Here is a 20,354-nt window from a genome sequence, read left to right as displayed (position 1 = left end):
TTCTTACAAAAATCTAGCAAGATATTTATCACTACCTCTATTTTTTACGTAGCAACACTAAGGCTCAGTGAGTTAAATTATGTGACCCAGTTTTAAGTAGTTAATAAGGGATGCATCCGGGATTCCAGGCAAGCCTGCCTTATGCCAAAAGCTATACCCTTCCTATAACAACATGGAAACTGAATTAATTACAACCTTGTTTGGATAACTAACAAAACATCTCAATAAGTATTGAGAGAACACACAACACATAGTAGTGCTGGATGCAATTGGTGGGTGAGGTTTCTTTTAACAATTTGCATAGTTTATGATTTTTTCAGCACTAGATTTGAAGAGCATGAAATGCATGAGTCATGGCTCTTAGAGAACAGATGGTTAGTGGTCTGTGTTATTTCAGTGACAAAGTTTTGAGCAGACTAAGGATAACAATAAAACTTCATCTCATGATGTTTGTCACTTTCAGTCCCTGACTCCCCCTTATAACTCCTGCTATAGCTTCTCACCTCCAACATCACACCCTGATGTCATTCAAGCAAAATTACCTTTTCATCCAATCAACTTTATGAAAGACATTCCACGTAGGTGATTTTATTATTGTTATTATTTTCTACCATTCCATGGATTTCTTACAGCTTACGTTCTAAAATTGTGTCATTGGAACTGTGGGAGAAACATTTAAAGTCATTTCTCAGGATGATTGGCTCTGAGTTTGGAAAACCATCAGTAATGGATTCTTAGGGTTGATGTAATACTGGTATTTATTCTACACTTAGTCTGATCCAGGCATTTTGCATCAGTTATCTCATTTAATCCTCAATGAACACCATAAACTAAAGGATACTGTTATCAACAACTTGCGAATGGTGACAGTAAGACATTGCGGGGGTCGGGGTGGCCTAAGTGACTTGCCACAGAAGGGGAAGTGGTAGATCAAGGACTTGCACGCAGTGATCTTGAAAGACATCTTGAAAACTGAGTAGGTTTAATGACTTAAAGTCAGCTAACAGCTCTAGAAACCACCCGCTAATCTCATTAGCTTAACATAATAAAAATTTACTATCCACTACTGTCATAATTTACTAAGAGCTGACCAAGAACTTCACTCCATACAATTATGCAAGTACCCAAGCTCCTTCTACTTAATAACACCATCATCCTCTAACACCTTGGATCATCTGCATTCTGACAATAGACAAGGGATGAAAGAAATTTGGTGAAGGTTTGCACAGGTTTTAGGGAAATGGCATGTATATATCAAACATTACTTGTACTTACATTCCATTAAATAGAATTCGATCACATGACCCCCACCTACATGCAGAGGAGGCTGGGAAATGTAGTCTCTCTGGAATAAAATGAAATGGGTTGTGGTGAAGCATCACAATTTCTGTGTCACAGTAAATACTTGATGTTTGCAAGGGAATAGAAAAGGGAAGGGATAAGAAAATTGTAAGAAAAGGGAGAAACTTGAGCAAAAGCAGAGTTATCTGAAAATACTTGTCAAATTTGGGGAACCACAAATAATTTGATGTGATAGAAGCCCAAATTGTCAGTCTGAGTAATAAGTTGAGTTTTTTACTTTATTGTATAACTAACAGTGCACTGTTGAAGGATTTTTTTTTTTTTTTTGACCAGTAAGGGGATCGCGACCCTTGGCATGGTGTTGTCAGCACCACCCTCAGCCAGTGAGCGCACCAGCCATCCCTATGTAGGATCCAAACTCGTGGCCTCCACGCTACCAGTGCCACGCTCTCCCGAGTGAGCCACGGGGCCGGCCTTGTTGAAGGATTTTAACCAGTGGAATATATGATCATATTTGAAATTTAGAAAGATGATTCTGTGAACAGTACAGACGGTGGATTGAGAGAGCAAGATGAGGCTGAAGAACAGTGAGGGAAGGATTGAATCACAGATATAAGGGGTCAGAGGATGGTTGCAAGGGGTCAAAAAGAAGTAGATAGATGATGTGAATTAGATTAAGGAGGTAGAATTATAAAATTGTAAGAGTTGACTAGTGATCATATTCTCTTTATTCCTAATTCAGCCTTGCAATGAAAGTATTGTTATCTCCATTTTATAGAAGAAAAGACTGGCCTTGGGGTAGTTGAAGGACTCGTCAAGGTCACACAATTAATGCCTGATCCAGAAGCCAACCATTTCCAACTCTAAAATCTGTATCTCTCCACTTTACCATCTACAAACCTCAATTATGCCTAACCTAGGAGAGCCATATGTATGTTTATGAAGTTATTCCTATCCTCTCTACATCTTCCAAGAGAAAATATTCCAAATTTCTCAAACAGTACTTTATATCACCTACTAAGTTTCTTCACCCTTCTGATCACACTTGTCTAGATGCATTTCAAATAACCCACTTAGTTTACGGAATTCCTCCCCAAAACCAACACTTTTAGTTGCGAGTTAACAGTGTAGCAAAAGCTGTTCCATTGTTTTTCCAATTCATCAAAAATACATAAAATCCAAATAGTTTGCAAGTACTTGCTAAAGTATTTTTATTATTTTGTTTATTCTACTACCCAAAGGTACAAGTGACTTCTCTTATAAAACCTGATGAACCATTAGTTGTTTCAAAATATTGCTAATATTTTGCTTGAATTGGACAGACACCACAAACCCATTTGTGGATAGATACACAGTTGTGTAAAAGGGCTCTTTTCTATCTATGGAACCTAGGCTCTTTTTATATATTGTGCTTTGTATAATGACTGGTAAATTAATTAAACAAATAAGGGGTAATCTTCCCTAACAAATGATTTTGAAGCAGGAAGAGAATATAAGACTTAAATCTCAACTTATAGAATCCCCAACATTAAAAACCTGTTCTAATCCTTGTTTTTCCAATAGCACTGAATGATGTCTATCAATTTTCACCTGGTGGTCAGGCCAGAAAACTGGGAGTCATATTTAATTCATTTCTCTTGCTCATCTATCACATTTAATTAACCATCAAGTTAATTCAACTTCCAATTTGATTCAACTTCCAAAAAAAAATCTCCAAGCCAAACCGTTTTCTTATTCCCCCTGTTACTGCCCTAGCCCAGGATACAATCATTTCTTCAATGACTGTGGCAAGCTCCTAATTAGGCTCTTTGGATTCTGTTTTGCCTTAACCTTTTCTTCGCTCTGCAGCCAGAATGTGGGTCTGACCAACTTGTTCTAAAGTGCTAGTCTGTTCATATCATACACCTGCTTGAAACACTCCAGTGTTCCCACCCCCATGGGCTGCATGTATACCCAGGCATGGTATAAAATTTACTCTGTTATCTGTTCAATGCTTATATCTCATTCTCACCTCCTTCACATGCTCTACTCCAGCCGTACAGAACACCTTCCAATTCCCCAAATGTAGCTTGTTTTTTCTCACGTTCAGGCTTTTTCACCTGCTGTTCCTTCTGTCTGCAACACTTCACTTACCTTTTTTTTTTTTTTTTCTTGCTAACTCCTATTTATTCTTCAGATCTCAGTTTAGCTCTCATTTCCTCCATAAATCCTCCCTGACCTCAAAAACTGAGTTAGGCACTTCTGTCCTAAATTTTAGCACCTTCTTGTTCTATTTCCTTCACTAATCACCATATCCCCTATACCTAGTATTATTTTCTGACACCATGTCATCTCAACAGAAGTAGTTTTTTGGATGACTTCAATTACTTAAAAACACAAACAAATCCTTGCTTAGGAAAGAAGGAGACACCATCACAAAAGAGACCTTGTCTGTCCTTTGGATCAATGTGTTGTGTTAATGGAAGAGCTCTCCAAGGTAAAATAGGGCCCTGGGTAAAGTTAAAAACACAACTGAAAAATAACAGAAGACTGTGGGATCCAGAGGTGGACGACTGAGATAAAAGTAGTCAGCTTGGGCTCAGATTCTCTGGCAAGGATGCTTCAATTCTGTCCATTTCAACAGCAAGAGTGGAAACGTAGATTTAAAATGTTTAGCGTTTCAATTAGCATTTGATTGATTCATTCATTCATTCTTTCACTCATCCAGTTTCAAAATGATGCTGAGTACAAACTCTGTGTAGACACTATGCTAGGAACATTGAATTCTGAAGGGATTTCTAGAGAAGAAGATTACATTTAAAACACATAATTTGAAGAGAAAATACAATGAGTCGCTATAGAGATATGTGTCCAAAAACTCCCTAACTCAACCCGGGAGAGTCAGAAAAGCCTGCTCTGAACACAAGGGCTGTCTCCTGTCCTATCCTCGTGGTTGTTCTTACACTAATCCCGTCATATTCTCCAGGATGGCCTTCCTCAATGAAGGTTCTTGGAAGCCCAGGAACTGTTTTAAATGTAAATGTGGCCATGAGAAATAGATGGGCCATGTGATTCCCTAGCATTTGTAGGACAAATGTTGCCAAAGAAAGAAGTCCATATGAAGATTCTAAAATGGGAGAGTTAATTCCCAGTTCATGTGTCACTTTCATTTAGCCATTTACTCTCTCTAGGCCTCAGATTTTCTTATCTGTAAGCAAGAAACAGTCACACACAAGTAATAAGTATAAGACTTGGAAAAGCTCTTTGAGATCACCTTGTCCAGTAGCTGACAAAGTATGCTCCACAAATCATCCAAAGGGTGTCAGTGGGCATTTCTCAGAAATGGATTTCTTAAGTGACCCACATTTTGGTAGGAATAACTTGAGGTTCAACAGATTTCCCTTCTTCAGGACTTTTCAGAGCCTTTAACACACTGGAGTGTGCTATGCATCTCTTAGAGGCAGATATGGTTCACATCTTTATCCAAACATACTTAGCCATGGTAAGTAAGGCTACTTTTGTCAAGAAGTATCTCATGGGACCATTGCTGGGTGGAGCACATTGGATCTAATCCAATCCACTCCTCCAAATAAGGAAACTGGGGACCAGCAAAAGGAGGGATTTGCCCAAGTTCACTCAGCTAGTACATGGCTGTCAGAGGTAGACATCTAATGTCCTGGCTCTGTACATTTTCCACTAATTGTGAAGCATGCTCCCTCCCAAGATCCCTAGTTGTTGGGAGGTACTAGTAAGATATAAGTGAGAATGATTAGCAAACTCTCAAGTGTAAGGTGTCTATGTGAATCTCTCTGCTATTAAAGAGTACCTAACAAAAGATGTTTCTATAACCTAACAGCAGCAGAACCTACAATCCAATCAACCTTTAGGACATGGCCCTTATGGCACATTCCTGATTAGGTGGCATACACAAACCTAGGTGAGGGTAGCTCTCCACCTCCAGAAGCTGCGGCAGCACTGATAAATACAGACCAGGAAACAGACCAGCTTTCAATTTATTGTGTGACCCCAATTTACTTAACTTCCCTGAGCTCCCATTCTTTGTTGATCATGTGTTGGTCAACCCGCCACTTGACTTTTTCAAAGGAATTGACTAATAATTTAAAATACTAGCAAAAACAGAACCTACACAAATTCTAAACATTGTGGTTGTGCTCTACTAGTTAATGTAGAATTAGATGTGAGATGTAGCCCCTTTTAGTCCAGGAAACTCACTCTGAACCAACACATCTAATAAACTGGGAGAGGAGAAGGCCCACAAATTAAAAAGCACCCTTTGAAATCTAGTCAGATATTCTCTCAATTTACACACCTCCCCTGCGGTGCTATCCAACTTTATTAGGATTTTATTCTATATTCTCTTTTAAAGTGACATTTACATTAATTTATTATACTAACACAAAATTCTATTAAAAAGGAAAGAATTTTATAACTTTATTATTTTTTCCTGGTTATTGTTCCTAGGGTTTCAGCCCACTAATAAGGATTCTTTTGTTTTATTTCATGTCTGGGAGAGAAATTGTGAAGTCTCTTCGAGGCTATTTCCTGCTGGGTTGTTAAACACAGTGGGGACACCTGACTTAGAGGGTATGAGCTATAATTGGCTGGAAGGGCCAGAAAGTTGAACTTTCTCATTTGTGCTCAGTATCCTCTTATCCTGAGTGTCTTACAAGTTTATAATCATTTTCTAGTTTGGCTCTGACTTCAAAAGGGCAATAAGAACTAAGCTATGAGGAAGTGGAAATGCTAGGTCATTCCCACCTCCCAGCTTTGATGACATCATGTTCCGTTGTCCCAGCAATTGAAATTGCAGCTCTCTACATCTCTGACCTGACAATTGCCCCATCTCTGAGAGCCATCTGGCTATCCAGAGATGAGTTGTGTTGTATGTGAGATGGAAGGAAACTTATAGATCATCACAACCCATTAATTTTACGTGCAAGGAAACTGAGGCCAGAGAGAGAGAGTGATTTACTCAAGGTCACAAAGAAACAACGTGGTTGAGTCAGGACTAGAAATCCAAGTCTTTTACCTCTCATCCTAATGTAAATATTTCTTTCCTACCATGTAAAACCCTGAAATTCATTCAGGAGCAGAAATTGGCCCAGGTAATATTTCTTAGCCAGGGCAAGTACCAATTCTGTCTACTGACCCATGACTACAATGATCAGTTTCCTAAACCCTTTCTGCTTCTTTTAAATTTTTTAAAAATTTCTAATTAACACAAACAACAAATTTCATATGGCCTTCATGTTTACATCTTTCTGTGAGTTCCATGGCAGCTGTATTGTTTACCAATCCGATGCATTTTAGAAAGATGCCAGTTTCGTAGATAAATTAGCCAGTCCTCATTCTTCAGTCTTCTACCCCAGCTATTCCTAAAGAATCCATTTTAATACCAACACAGCCCTGTCTTTGACACTGAATCCCCATGTGCCAAAAGGTGAAATTTTAGGCAATTTTCATATAACTCACGCATTCCCCTTAAATGCATGAAAACATTCTTTTTCAAATATACTGAATGATAAATTGATCTATTTATTCAATTAAGATCTGTTATGCACCTGCTCTGTGTCTGGTAGAATGCTAGGTACACAGGATACAAAAATGAACAACAGACTCTGTCCTTAAGGAGTGCATGCCCTGATGAACAAACCCAGTCTCTGAGCATATAGTAAAAACTACATGATAAATGGCATTAGATGAATGGCAGAGAGAGAAGGTCCAAGTCTGCTTAAGAAACCAGAAAATGCTTTCCAGGGAAGGGGACTATATATACGATTCTATCAGATATTAGAATAGGAAATGACCACATGAGAAAAGCCAGTTTGGTTCTCTACCTACAAAACAATTGGAAAACATGATCTCTCACTTTGCAGATGAAGAACATGAAACTCAAGAAGATTATGCAATGTTGACAAGGTCACCTTGAGAGTGATATAATTTCTTCTAATATTTCCAGGTTCTCTTACTTTTTTTAAAAACAGGAAGGGCAGTACTCTCAAAAAAAATTTTTAAATACAGTAGAAATCCTCTGGGAGCCAAGATTTATTGAGATCATAAGTAACCCTTGCTCAGTAGAAGAACCTACCGCCCCACTCAGCTGCATTCCCATCAGCAAACAGAAATTGTTGCAATCTAATGCATTTATATGTTTTGGTTTTCTTAATTTATTTCAGGCACCTCATTTTCCTGGAACAAGTGCTGTTATTTATGACGCAGCAGCAAACACTTTACATTTATAGAGGTTATGAATTTTAGTAATGGTTTTGGTGGCAATTTAATCTGCCCTAACTATGAGGCATTTTACAATGACAATTAAATTATTATTAAAAAAATAAACCTCAAATGACATCCTTATCACTTATCAACATATCAAAAGTTTCACTGAGCTGTTTTCTGGGTGGGTCGTAAATATCTCAATGTAGTCTTAGTGAATCCATGCAATAAACTTGAGTGAACTTAATTAACTTCTACAGTATATTTAAAAGAAAACTCCTCACACATTTTGGTGTCGGGGAATGAAACATTATTTGAAAAGTGGGTTTATTACATTTCATGGTGCACACTGATATTTAATATTTAAAGACTCTTAAATTTGATGTACTGTACTGATAGCTGAAGGGTTTAGTCCCACGGTATGGGAGAGTGAGATGGCAAATTTCTCTCTTTATCTCACTGAGGAGATTTTTATTTTACTGGCCAATCCCCCCCCATACACTGATCTATTAAAATCTGTGCTCAGAGAAGTGTCAAGAATGTTAATGTATACTTTATCAAATTAATTTTAATGTAGGCTTGCGGAATAGCTAATTCCCAAGCTATATTCTAAATTGTTGCAAAACAACTCCACACCAAATTAGCCAGGGTGCTGCATCAATTTCAGCAGATAACATGTCAGCAAAGTATCATTTGATACAAATTAAAAATGAGGGGTTTTATTTTTTCTCTATAGAGAATCTAATAAAGAAAAATAAAACTCAGTCTTAATCCACTTCCTGATCTGAACTGATAGGGCCCTAGCTGAAATAAAATTACTTTGTACAGATCCACATTTTGATTATTACCTCCGACCGCAGTGGGGGTGGGGGGGGATACATTTCAAAAATGAGATTTGACATTTGACTTAAATATAGTCTTTTCTTTTATGCCCAAGTTTCCATGCACTTAAATGCCAATGGCCAAATATTGATAGCAGATGATTCTCATTTGAAAGTTAGCGATAGAGGCAATTATATCAAAACAATGGACAGCAACCCTCCAACAGGAACACATGGGATTTGCTTATACTAAGTCACTTTAGCCAATGTACCCAAACCCACTGCAAAAAAAATGCGGAAAAGTCAGCTCTTGTAATCTTCCCAGGACACCAGGGGACACATTGTGAGATGTAGCTAACTTTTGCTCAGTAAAAGAATCTACCTCTCCACTCAGCTACATTCCCATCAGCAACCAGAAATTGTTCAAATCTAATGCATTTATATGTTTTGATATTTTAAAATTTATTTCCTCCTGGGTGATTTACTCAAAGGTTCCTTCAATAATTTCCAAGTGCCCTTCACTCAACTTCTTAGTTAAAATGTTTTGTATGGACAAATGCTTGTGTTTCTGTATACTTATGCATACATATGGCATGTGCACACATTTTTACATTTGCAACTTCATAACTTTGTAACAAAGCCTAAGTCATAAGGCTTTTTTTTCTAGGTTCTGGTTCTTTTGTTTGCAAGTATTATCTACCTTCAGCAATAACCCAAAAAGGATAACCACAGTTTCCTCATTTGTAAAATAAGAGGGTTAGACTGGGTGATGTACAGAGTCCCTAGTTCCAACCTTAAAAAAAAGAAAGAATGCTTCAGGGTTCTAAGTTTCAATCATTGTTTCTTGCAAAAAATACTTTATGAGCATCTACCATGTGTCATACACTATGCTGGCACTAAACATAAGTAATAAAAGAAAAAAAAAATAGGCAAAGTTGATGGTCTCATAGACATTGTACACTAAGACTTTATTTCCTTGATATCTGCTGCTGTTATGAAAGTGGTGCTACCATGTATTTGAACTAAAGTGACTCATTTGACACTCTTTAATTTCTGTGTCTGGGAGGTAGTAATCAAGGCAAAGCTTCCCTTCCTCTATTACTCCATCTTACATCCCTTTGAATTCCAGAATGATGTAATGAATGTTTCTCATCTCCTTTTCCAAAGGAAAAGGCAGCTCTGTCTCCCCTTGACTAAGTAGGGGCGTGATTTCTAAGTAGAATGTAGAAGAATACCTGGCAGATATGGGCTAGTTACAAGACTCCAATATAGAGCTTATGATTCTCTCTCTCCTATTCCCCAGTTCATCCTGCTTTCCCAGATCTGAAACATTTTTCAGGCATGTTCTTGTAGTTTGAAGGATGAGATACATTCCCTTAATCATACCAATCATCAGAAATTCTATTTTGAGACCATAAGTGACCAATTCTATACGAAGATACACATTTACATTTACATGCAGCTGGAGACTCTGCAAAAGAAAATGACTGAATGAAAGAAACCTAAAGATTTTACCAGAAAGTGCTTAGGAGGGGAATTCTTCTTCTAGCTACAGTGGACTAGTTCATTTCAGTCCAACAACCCCATGAGAAACAACTGAAAAGTTACATAAATTAGATCAATTATAAAAATAGTAATCATTCTGAAAACATCTGAGAACTACCAAGACTTAAGAAGCTAACATTACAGAAAGAAGGAAACTTTAGAAAAATGAGCCTAACATTTGGTGCTGCTTTACCCCTAGAGGCATGTGACTAAAGAGGTGCCTGAGTGGCTGAGATACTAATCACAAAATGGTAGTTGAGAGGCCAAGAAGCTGAACAGAGAAATCTTACAGGACTCGAGTAACTAAAATCAGAGTTCAGGGCCTGCCGAGGAGGAGGTACTCGTTCTTGGGACTTTTGGAGAACTCTATCCCAAGAGTATGAATAAACAAGAACTAAAGAAATGCTTCATAATACTAAAACCCAGCTTCAAATTAATTCATTCTGATTCAGTTTTTAAAATCTACCCCTAATCTGTCTAACAGAAGCAAATGTAAATCCTCTCTAGAGGATAAATATATTCAAAAAATTTGATGTCAAGATGGATAATTCCAGCAGGGAAATAAAAACCATAAAAGAGAATCAAATGGAAATTCTAGAATTAAGGAAATGCAATAACTGAAATTATAACACAATAAATGGGTTAACAGAAGAGAAGACAGAACACAGGAGAGTATTCATTAACTGGGAGACAAGTTGAAAGAAAATATCTGGCCTAAGGCACAAGGATACAAAACAGTAGAAAATATAAAAAAGAGAGTAAGACGCAATGAGGCATTGTGAAAGGTCTGACAAGTTATACATGTACTTGGAGTACTAGAAGGAGAGGAGAGAGAATAAGCAGAAATAAGAGTTGGAGAAATAATGACCAAGAACTTTCCAAAACCAATGAATGACATCAAGCCACAGATTTAAGCAGCACTAAGAAAAACACAAAGAAAGCCACAAATAGATAAAAAATAAAAATAGAAGGAAAAATAGGAAAACTTAAAAGCAACCAGAGAAGAAATGCGTACTATATTCAAAGGATCAACAATAAGATTGCAGCTGACTTTTCAACAGAAGTCATTGAGACCTGCAGAAAATCAAATGACACCTTCAAAGATTGAAAGAAAATAACTGTCAACTTAAATTTCTATATCTAGCATGGGGGAAAATGAAAGCAAAATAAAAAACAATTGTGTAAAAACAAAATTTAGAGAGTTCATCAATAGTAGATCTTCACTATAGGGAGTACTAAAGGATATACTTCAGGCTGAAAGAAAAATATATCAATTGAAGCACATGTAAGCAGAGATGTAGTAAGTTGAACAAAATATTGACTGTATGAGATAATAATAATAATAATAATAATAATAATAATAATAATACCCTGTAAATTTAATATTTACAAAATTAGAATACATAATACAATAACAAAAAAGTGTGAAGTAAATAAAGAGTAAAGAGAATTAAAGTATTCTATGGTCCTTGCATCTTCCAGGAATGGAAAAGTACAAATTCATGTCAGTCTTTAAATAAAACAAAAACACTGCTTATTTTAATCTCTTGAGTAACCATGAAAAATATAGAAAAATAATGTATAACTAGCAGAGAAAGCAAAATAATAAAAGAACATGATTAGAAGAATTTTGCTTTTTCTTAATTTGGAAATGGTATTGGCTCTAAAGTTTTGAAAATTAAATTCCTTCTAGCTTCAAAATATGCATAATTTGAAATGAGCCATCTTGTACATCCTGGCTGGCTTTGCCATCTACTAACTCCATGCCAGTTTGCAGAGGGAATGTGGTGAGTGAGCCCTGGAGCTGGAAACAGAAAGCCAGAGTTTGGAATTCAGATGAGGCACTGATCTGTGAGTTATTCTAGACAATCTTCTTTGAGCCATGCTTCCTGCACCTATAAATTGGGCATGATGAACCCTCCTGATTTTCCTCAATGGGTGTTGAGAAGATTAAAGGAGAGAAGAGATGTGAAACTCTCTTTGTGAGGTGCTGTATGAATTTTAACAGTTCAAGGAATCAATGCTTTCTTCCAATAGGCAATATTCAAATATTTTAGGGAAAGTTAAAGTCAGTGACATGCTGTCTGTATTAGTCAGAATAGGCTAGGCTGGGCTGAAGTAAGCAATAAGCGCTGAGTTGTCAGTGGTTTCACACTGCAAATGTTTGTTTCTTGTTCAGACAGTGTGGACAGGTTGGGTAGCTCTCTTGGTGGCTCTCTTCCAGTAGTAATTTTGGAACTTCCACCCAGGAGTGACTCGATCTTCAATACAATACCTTCTTGGTCACCAAGAAGAGGAAGCAAGAGAAAGAGCAATTGCACGGGAGATTTTAGAACCAAGTCTCAAAATCGAGCCTATTGGTCATAACCAAGTCACATGGTCTTAAATTCACTTCAAGGGGGATTGGAAAATATAGTCTTTGTATTGAGGAGGTAGGATTGTTAACATCAAGCCTATTCCTGCCAAATGACTGATGTCCAAATTGTGCTCATGGTGATCTACTTGGAATTAGAGAAGAAGGTGGTGACTTTCCTGTTACGCCTTTGTTTTTATAAAGGACAAACTATTTTTTTGAGCTCTTACTCTGGACTTTATTAAAACACAATTAAACAATATATCACTCTGATAAGGCATCAAACCAGTATCTCATCCTCTGAAAGCATAATTTGTTTGAACAAAACAGAAACGACTATGAGTTTGCTTCAAATGCAAGATGTAGATAAAGAAACAGATGAGACAAAAATAAAACCCTCATTCCTCAGACATTTTATAACAAGAGAGCCCCACTGCTTATTGGTTACTTTGAGAGAGAAAAACTCTCTAGCAACTCATACAGTCGTAACTGGTAGATAGATATGCTCTTGTGTGTCCTGATACCCTCCCAAATCTATCTTTATAATGAAGACCCAAGCCAGGAGACTCAAGACTTAGAATATTTTTACAAAAACGAGAACATGCAGACATTGAAACTGGATTCTAGCCAGAGCCCTAGCAGTAACTACTTCCTTAGCTCTAGCAAACACAAAGATCTTATTTGATTATTAGAGCACTGGATTGATCAGAATGTCTCACAGTAGGATACAAAAGGTATTTTTTAAAATGGTGTTTCTATAGTCAATCAATTTGGGGAAATGCTTATTTTTTTCCTACTTTTGTTATTTTTCCTGCAGAGTCTTTAATATTTCAGTGTGAGTTGTGGCTGTCCAAAGTGTAAAAATATGCATGTGCTATTACACTTGTGTGTTTAGAGAGAGAGGGAGAGAGTGATTTATTACAGAAATTCGCTCACACAATTGTGGAGGTTGAGAAGTTCCATGATCTGCTGTCTGAAAACTGAAGAAGTAGGAAAGCCAGTGGTGTAATTCAGTTAAAGTTTGTAGACCTGAAAACCAGGGGATCATTGATTTCTGAGGTCAGGAGAAGATAGCTATCACAGCTCAAACAGAGAGCAAATTCTCCCTTCCTCTGCCTTTTTGTTCTATTTGGACTCTCAATGGATTGGATAATGCCTACCCACATTGGTGAGGATAATCTTCTTGACTCATTCTACCAATTTATTCATCCCTTAGTCCAGGCAAGTTGACATATTAAAATTAACTATCACAGTAGCATTCCCCAAACTTATTTGACTAGATACCATTTTATAGTATGGCAGGTGTTGGGCTATATGGGCTCTGATGTCCTTCATGTGCCTAACAGTGAGTGATCCATAGGTGTAATTTGCCCCTGACTAGCCAGATGTCCTACAACACATATCAGAATTTCCAATTCACACGTGAATAGAGTCAAAGGCCCAGGGGGAAATGTGTGAAAACTATTGTTACCCAAGTTGTTCCAGGAGAATTTGGAATTAGAGGTCCCTACGGTCCCACACAAGCCTAAATTTTTATAAGTTTACAAATCTAAGCCCCTTGGTGATGAGAAGACACTGTGTGTTTTCAAGTCTGGACTTGCAAACCTTACCCTGCAGGCTTAAAAATCAAAGGGACCCTTGGAAAATGCAGAGTAAAAGTTAAAAGTGAGAAAAAGGAAATACGTTCTTTTTTAGAGGACATTCCAAGATAAGCCAGCACTATTGCTCCTCTGATAGAAAGATTCATCTTTAATCCTCCCATGTGCTTCCAATCAGTGCAATCTTTTTGAAACATGAATCAGATAAAATCACTTCTTCTTCTTAAAAAACAGACAAGGTACTTTTATAGTATGATTTACTATAAATGTACAAACCTACTCTTGTGAACTCCAAAACCCTTCAAAATTTAATCCTTGCAATTCTAGCTAGTCTCGCCAACAGAATCTATCCATCCTCATGCCCCCAGTCCCACCACCATCTTAACCACTAGGTACCCTATATCATCACTATGCCCACACCCCACCATCATCTCAACCACTAGGCACTTTATGTCATCACTATGTCCATGCTCCTACCACCGCCTTAACCACTAGGTACCCTACGCTATCACTATGCCAACATCCCAACAATCACCACAACCACTAGACATCTTATGATATATCAAGTCTATGTATCCACCATCACGTTCATCACCAGGTACCCTCTGCAAACTCCTTAACCAGATTACTATCCTTTACCTAAAAACAACAAATCAATTTACTACCACTGTGGTTTGGGCCAAAGAGTTTTACTCCCTGAGATTTTCTTTCATCTTTCTCTGTCTGCAAAAATGTATATTCATCTGTAGAGGTTTAGCTTCTGTGTCTCAGAGAAGACTTTCCCAATTCCCCCACTGCATAAAGAGGATCAAATTTACTCCTTCTTTCTTCTCCCAATGCACTTTGCATGTGATGCTTCAATAGACCATGCCATGATATACTTAGCAAATGCTTATTGTCATTCTTTATAATAATAATAATGGCATTACCTACCACTGACCAAGCAGCTACAGTGTGTGCTTTCTGAGTATTATCTTGGTTAATACTCATCTTAGTCCTAATGAGGTTGATGCTATTTTTATCTTTATTTTAAAGAATAGGAAACTAGTGATCACAGAGGCTGAGTAACTTAATTAGGATCACACATGTAATAAATATTGGAGCTAGGATTTAAATGAGGGTCTGTGAGACTCCAGAGTCCCTTCCTAAAGTGAACAGAGCTGGGTTTGAGCCCGTCTTTGGCAGTGAGCTAGTTATCTGGGGCAGACCAGTTAGCCTCATAGAGCCTCAGTCTCCTTGTCTGAAAATCTGGATAACCCCTGACTTTTTTCTCACTGGGGTGTTGTGATCATAAAATGAAATAATGAATCTGAAAGGGCTTTGCAAATGCTAAAGTACTATGCAAATGCAAGCTAATTAATTAATGAACTCATTAACATGTTCTCCTGCTGGGCTGCAGTTAGGGCCAAATTATAAATAATCCTCATCTTGCTGGGAATTTAACCAAGAAATTGAGGGTGGTGGAAGGGATGAAGAAGGCTGTGGATCCAAAGTTTAAAAGTCTGCATATACTAATGGAGGCAGTTTAACTCAGAATCATTCCTGTTGCCAGCCACACAGTAATTTTTTTCCAACAAAACAGTAAAAGGATGGAAGATCTCACAGAGATAAGAAATCTATCTGTTCATTAATAGAGATGGTACAGCACGTCATCATGGTGCCAAAAATCCACTGATTTTGTGGAGAGGGGAAGCCCTACAATTGACGTCTAGGTCTTCTTTACTTATTTATGTTTAGCAAACGTTTTTACTATGTGCCAGGGACTGCTGTAAGTGCTTTACAAATTCTAGCTTGTTTAATCCTCCAAAAGACTCTGTGAGTAGTTACTGCTCCTATCCCCATCTTACAGACTGGAGAATCTAAGATGCATAGGGGTTCAGTAAATTGCCCACTGTCATGCAACCAGAAATGGTGGTGCTAGGATTCACATCCAGACCATCTGGTTTCCAGGTCCATGCTCTTGACCCCTTGCCATATTACCTCTGTTCATGTGGCCACATTGGTCTGTCAATTCATCCACAATGACACCCAGGAGGGTCTTTTACTTGAGAAAAAGCTGGTGGATGGACAGTAGCAACCCCTATTTGTTGAGTACTAGTTATTGACTTATGTGTCAGCTGCTGTATAAAAAACAATGTGCACAATCCCATTGTCTTCAAGGCTGTGTTCGGGAAAGGAAAGAGGGTCTTTGAGTCTAGCTCCTCTTGTCTGCACTCTTTTCTTCCTTCCTGTGAATGCAGAGGAGCCTGTTCTCCCCTAAGGCAGGAGTTCCTATGGTTGTGCGGTGCTATATGTGGCTGGAAGGAAAAAATCTGGATTAGAAAACCCATCCGTGGTGTGCATCCTTGTTATAGTCTCCAAATGGCTTTAAAGGAATACAGGTAATATTCTGATCTCTATCTCCATGACTCACATGCCTCTTTCTCAGTTTATTCTGAACTCAGGCAAGAAAAATAGAAATGTTGCTTACTAATCAGGTCAAGCCCCAACAGACGAGGAAACTGAAATCCTTAAGGATCTCTTGCCCAAGGTCATGGAGCTAACATAGGGAGCTCAAACTCAAAAGCAGAGCCATAATGCTGTAGTGTCTCCTACTAATTCTAGAGCAGAATAGATTCAAAATAGAGATTGTCAGGAAGAAGCAAAGGCCACACTCTGTGGCTTAGTATACTCCTTGATAGCTTTACACTAATAGTTCCATTTAATTTGATTTGATTTGAAGAGAAGAAAAGAACTTGCTTTCCACACACCAGGCTCTTAAGATATTTGCCCAAAATCCTACATAAAGTTGTAACAAAAATCAGAATCTGAATCTAGATTCATCTGATTCTACAGTCAGTGCTTACTGTACTCTATGTAACATATGATTTCCCGTGTCTTATATATTATATAGATGTTGCCATTGATGTAAGAGAAACTGATAGGGAAAAAAAATTCATCCATAATCCCACTACCCTAATAACTCTACCATGTCTATTTGTCCACATTCTTCTTCAACCCTGTGCATAGGCAGTTGTGGAGTTTATGCAGTTACAGCCATAGAGTTTCTCTAAAGTTCTATTCCAAACTAAAATTTAAATAACTACATAAAATTATCATTCTAATACAATTTACTTAAACATGGTCTTTGTCTTGTATGGTGAGTACATATCTAATATTGTACCCTTATAAATAACATAGTGACAAATGTCTTCAAACAAGCAGCTTTAATTTCTTTGTAATAATTTCCTAAGCATCAATCAAAGTTGCAGGTTTTTCAGGTTAGATTGCTTCAACTTAGACAAAGTAGAAATAGAACTGACACAAACATTAAACTTCTCCCATAAGCCTCATCCCTTCTCTCCTGTCTCACTGCAGAGGATGCGGAGAGAGCTAGGGGTGCACGTCAGTCCGTGATTACACCAGTCAAACATGTTTAAACAAAAAAAGGAGTTTAGAATATTTAACAGGATCAAAGATCGAAGATTACAGAGATTTGGAGTGCTTTAATAAATATTAAAGTTACTTTCCTCCACTTCACTCCTGGCTTTGCATCAAGCATGGAAGAAAATCAGACAGACATGGAATTCCAAAGTCAGGAATCTTTATCTTTCTAGCAACATAGTTTGACAGATAAGGGAGAAACATATATTGTCTTTACTTGAGGAGGGGAAAAAGTGTAGTTACTTACTAAAAATAGGAATCAGCACATCTAAGAGCTGGCCAGTGATGGAGTTGTAAGATGTTAGAGGCTGGAGAGAACTTTGATAACTTAGCCCACCCCTTTACTACAAAGACAGGCAACTGAGGCCCGACAAGGGGTGAAAACTAGTCTGTAGTCACTGTGCTTCCTAGGCATAGTCAGATTGTGTCCATCTTTATCCAATGTTCTTTTCAGTAAGTTATGCTGCCTCCACTCAAAACAAAATAGAGCCTAGCAGACATCTACCACTGGCAGACTTGTCGCATTCCAACCTCTACTTACTCACAGGTTAGGCAGTGGATTACATCAGACAGACAAAAGCTCCTTACCAATCCAAACACCCTGGAAATCCCCAAAGAGCATTTTCAGAAAATAGGTTTCCTCCTTTCCCTGGGACAGCCTAACAGCTTGGATGCTCCCCACCCCCTGTGCAGTCCACCTTCTGAGGGCTCTAATTAGTTAAGGTGAGTCCTGATGCCCCACAGGTGCTATTTCCCATCAGCACACATCAGCACGTGCACACCAGTTGCTGGCTCATGTTCTTTCTGTTTGGCTGCTGTCCATTCTGATTGGCCAATGTTCAGGCTATGGTAGTAGTTAAATATTTTGAATGTCACCCCTCTCACTTGCCAAAGTTTTCCTATGAAGCATTGGATTCACAAGATTGTCATAAAACAAGGAAAAAGAAGTTTACAAACTGAATGAATAGCCTAGGCTCTGAGAAGTCCTGCGAGGAAGAATTTTTTATAGCTGTGTTTAACTCAGTGTATCCCAAACCTATTGGACCACATAGGAAAGGCTCACCCCCACCCCACCTACCAATTTTTCAGTTTCAAGAAATACTTACTACCATCCCATGGAATTAGTGTTCTGGAAAATACAGTCTTAGAAAGGAAATGGATTTCTACTATCCACATGGAACCTGTATCTGAAAGTTCCACCTTCCTGCAGAAGATTCCAATAAAGATCAGCTTTGGAAGGAAAAATACTGGAAAGTGCCCATATTTGGAAGACAAATTAACTTATATTGAAACTCTGGCTTCCCCATTTGACCTTGAGCAAATTATTTAAATTATCATATGCTCAATTTCTTCCTTTGTAAAACAAGTTAAGCATTGCCTCCTTTGCAGGATTGCTGTGAGTATCTTAGAGGTAAAAGACATAGAGTATTTTGTCACAATGCCAGATGATAAGCAGTTAAAAAGAGTTAGGTGCTATCATCCAGTCTTACAGGAGCCTTGAGCACTGCAGAAGGTACTCTTGAAGCTTCCTGTTCTCATGGACATCAGGGTCTGGTCGAACAGACAAGAGAAGACTGTTGGACCACAGCCACCGTAAAAGATAAGACAGAACTTAGGCTGGGGGAAAATGGTGAAGTTGGAGTGCTTAGGAAATGTTTCGTAAAATTGGTGTGATGAGTTGAGCCCTAACACAAAGATCATTTTCTTTCTACACTTTAAAAAATAACTGCCTTCTGTAGAATGGTAGCTGCCTGGGACTTAGGGGGAGGAAACACGGGAAGTTGCTGTTTAATGGGCATGGAGTTTCAGTTTGGGAAGAGAAAAAAACTTCTGGAGATGGATGATGGTGTCGGTTACATAACAATGTGACTATAAAGCCACTGAACTGTACATTTAAGTGGTTACAATGGTAAATTTTACATTATGTATGCTATGCCACAATTAAGAGAATTTTTGAATAATAACTGCCTTCTTATCCAATGAGCAAATTAGCTCACCCCCTCCACTCTGTACACATACATATCATGGCTTAAGACCGCATCTCCTGGAAGGCGCTTGGCCCTTCTCAGCTTAGGTGTTTCATTTCTTCTTCCTTCTAGTGTTTTGCTTTTTTTCCAGCCAAGCCTCCAGATGGTATTTCAGTCACTCAGCCAAACACCTTCCATCGCAGTCTTTTCCCCTCTTCTCCCCCAGTTCACTTAAAAATAAATTATCTTTTTTCGTAACTCCAGACAGAACGTGAAGCTCTCTCTCTCTTATGCTGCCACTGAATTCTAAGTACACAATTATGCAGGGAATGTCTTTAGATTCACCAGCTTGAGAACTTTTGAACATTAAGCTCTGAATCAGATAACAGCTTTCATCTCAAGAACGGATTTACGCTGTACCTAAGTAAAAGCTTAACTTATACCAAAAAAAAAAAAAAAATGTTACCAAAGGTATAAAAATGTCAGGGTAATAAAATAAGCAAATGCAAAACCATCCCAAATAAAACATGCCAAAAAATTAAGTAAGAATGTGTTCAAGGCATCTGATGGCTTCTTTGGATTATTAAGGCGCTGCCCGCGTTTGCTACTATTACTTTGTATTGTGCTACTTCAAAAACATTTTTCAAGAGACCTAAGTAGACTGGTGTTCCCCTCCTCATCTACCAATTAATAAGGCTTCACCATGTAAAACAAGCTAGACAATTACTATGCCTTAGTTGGCTGTGGTTAACACTTAATTGGATGGCTGTGTTCAATTCTAAGCATCATGTTTCCAGAAAGAAAAGAAAAAAAGTGATAAATTGGATGTAGTTCAAAGGAAAGCAAGGCGACGGATGAAAGCAGCTTGGAAAATAAGACCCAGTTGGGCATGTTAAGGTAATTCTGTGCATTTTCAGCTCAGTGAAAAAAATGGCTGGGAGATAATGGGAAGCTTCTGATGAGTCCATTTCAGCTCAGTCCCCCAGGGCATCTCCAGGGGAGGGAAAGGCCAAGGGAGTGAATCTTCTGCAGCTCCTAGCACCAGGTCTGGCGTGGAGTAGGTGTTCAGTAAAAACATTCTTGTTGGGTTCCCCTTAGAAAAAAAATTGAAATAATCTAAGATTGCTAA

Source organism: Cynocephalus volans, chromosome 17, assembly GCF_027409185.1.
Source record: "Cynocephalus volans isolate mCynVol1 chromosome 17, mCynVol1.pri, whole genome shotgun sequence".
NCBI classification, from domain to species: Eukaryota; Metazoa; Chordata; class Mammalia; order Dermoptera; family Cynocephalidae; genus Cynocephalus; species Cynocephalus volans.
The sequence above is the reverse complement of the archived record's forward strand: the minus strand, read 5'-3'. Positions refer to the sequence as shown.